Here is a 2,796-nt window from a genome sequence, read left to right as displayed (position 1 = left end):
AGAGCTAATGGAGCAAACAATTTGATCCCACGATGAAAGATGAGAGAGATTTGGCAGGTGGCAACTTTGTACTGGCCAACACTGCAAGTTTCAGCATCACCTGAGATGGCGTTGTAGAATGAAAATAGAATGTGATCTCCAAAAAGTGAGAGAGGTTATTGTAGGTATCTGCAACACGGTCTTGTAGGAATTTGAATCTCATCCATATCTTGCACGAGCTCCGAGATATACCCCATCAAAGATTGCAGCCCTGTGGCATTTAGTGACCCTTAGGGACATTCGGGTTCAGCATACCTGAGAACTTTCGAGCACTGAAGGGGACAAGATGAGGTTGGGGATAGGGTTTACTTGGCCACTCGGAGCTAATGGAGCAGATAGTTTGATCCCACGATGAAAGATGAGAGAGATTTGGCAGTTGGCAACTTTGTACTCGTCAATACTGCAAGTTTCAGCATCACCCGAGAAGGCATTGTCGAATGAAAACAAAATGTGATCTCCAAAAAGTGAGAGAGGTTATTGTAGGTCTCTACAACATGGTCCTGTAGGAAATAGAATGTCATCCATATCTTGCACGAGCTCTGAGATATGCCCCATCAAAGATTGCAGCCCTGTGGCATTTAGTGACCCTTAGGGACATTCCGGTTCAGCGTGCATGAGAATGTTTGAGCAATGAAGGGGACAAGACAAGATTGGGGATAGGGTTTACTTGACCACCCAGAGCTAATGGAGATAGTTTGATCCCACAATGAAAGATGAGAGAGATTTGGCAGTTGGCAACTTTGTACTCGCCAACACTGCATATTTCAGCATCACCCAAGATGGCATTGTAGAATGAAAATGGAATGTGATCTCCAAAAAGAGAGAGAGGTTATTGTAGGTCTCTACAACATGGTCTTGTAGGAAATAGAATCTCATCCATATCTAGCACGAGCTCTGAGATATGCCCTATCAAAGATCGCAGCCCTGTGGCATTTAGTGACCCTTAGGTACATTCGGGTTCAGCGTGCCTGAGAATGTTTGAGCACTAAAGGGGACAAGATGAGGTTGGGGATAGGGTATGCCTAGCCACCCGGAGCTAATGGAGTAGATAGTTTGATCCCATGACGAAAGATGAGAGAGATTTGGCAGTTGGCAACTTTGTACTCGCCAACACTACAAGTTTCAGCATCACCTGAGATGGCGTTGGAGAATGAAAATGGAATGTGATCTCCAAAAAGTGAGAGAGGTTATTTTAGGTCTCTACAACATGGTCCTATAAGAACTATAATCTCATCCATATCTCACACAAGCTCTGAGATATGCCCCGTCAAAGATTGCAGCCCTGTGGCATTTAGTGACCCTTAGGGACATTCCGGTTCAGCGTGCCTAAGAACGTTCGAGCATTGAAGGGGACAAGACAAGGTTGGGGATAGGGTTTATCTTGACACTCAAAGCTAACTGAGTAGACATTTTGATTCCATGACAAAAGATGAGAGAGATCTGGCAGGTGGCAACTTTGTACTGGCCAACACTGCAAGTTTCAGCATCACCTGAGATGGCATTGTAGAATGAAAATAGAATGTGATCTCCAAAAAGTGAGAGAGTTTATTGTAGGTCTTTGCAACATGGTCCTGTAAGAATTAGAATCTCATCCATATCTCGCACGAGCTCCAAGATATACCCCATCAAAGATTGTAGCCCTGTGGCATTTAGTGACCTTTAGGGACATTCCAGTTCAGTGTGTCAGATAACTTTCGAGCATTTAAGGGGACAGGAAGAGGTTGGGGATAGGGTTTAACCGGCCACCCAGAGCTAATGGAGCAAACAGTTTGATCCCACGATGAAAGATGAAAGAGATTTGGCAGTTGGCAACTTTGTACTGGCCAACACTGCAAGTTTCAACATCACCTGAGATGGCGTTGTAGAATGAAAATGAAATGCGATCTCCAAAAAGTGAGTAAGGTTATTGTAGGTCTCTATAACATGGTCCTATAGGAACTAGAACCTCATCCATATCTTGCATGAGCTCTGAGATATGCCCCGTCAAAGATATTTGAATTCACAGTGTTTAATGAGAATATAGTTGAGGCTTGCTTTACTTTTCTATGTTAAGTTTGGCTTTCAATTTTGGTTTCCCTACTTATCTATGTGAAAGTTCCACTTTCATAAGTAACATGGATGTGATAATACTAAATTAAGTATAGGTCCATGGTTCTAGAAGCTTCACATAGCTTCTCTTCAACTATGGATCTTGTAAGCATTGTACCATGACTATTGGTGTTGTGAGAATATACAAAGCATATATATTGTTTGACCGAATGTCTTCAATGAACATGAACTATATGGAAGAAGGGAAGACATGTTGCAAAGTCTTTGAAAATTTTCTTCAAGAAATGTAAGGAGCCATGGGTGATTCATCCAAATTATTTGGTAAAATAAGAGGAGGAATGAATCAACCTTGATGATAGAGGTAAATGCTAAATAATATTTATTTAATCACATTGTTTGAAAAAACTTTAATGACCTTTGAATACAATTGAAAGAAATGGAATTGATCTCCCTTACTCATGTAGATGAATAAAATTGGAATTTAAAAAAGAGAGGGACATCCGCCATAAAACCATGCAATCATGCACTTCTTGATGAGAGTATCATAAGTTCATTATTAGATGGATATGTCAAATGTGGAAGAATTAAAAGGAAAATATGTTGATTGATTGAATATAAAACCAAACATGTGGAATATTTAAAAATATATCATGGGGCTATTAATAAAATCAAACTAATAGAATCAAACTCTACAAACATGGGTATTCA

This window comes from Cupressus sempervirens, chromosome 7 (assembly GCF_028749045.1).
Source record: "Cupressus sempervirens isolate cs-2001-9-10 chromosome 7, ASM2874904v1, whole genome shotgun sequence".
NCBI classification, from domain to species: Eukaryota; Viridiplantae; Streptophyta; class Pinopsida; order Cupressales; family Cupressaceae; genus Cupressus; species Cupressus sempervirens.
Note: the sequence above shows the minus strand (reverse complement) of the source record.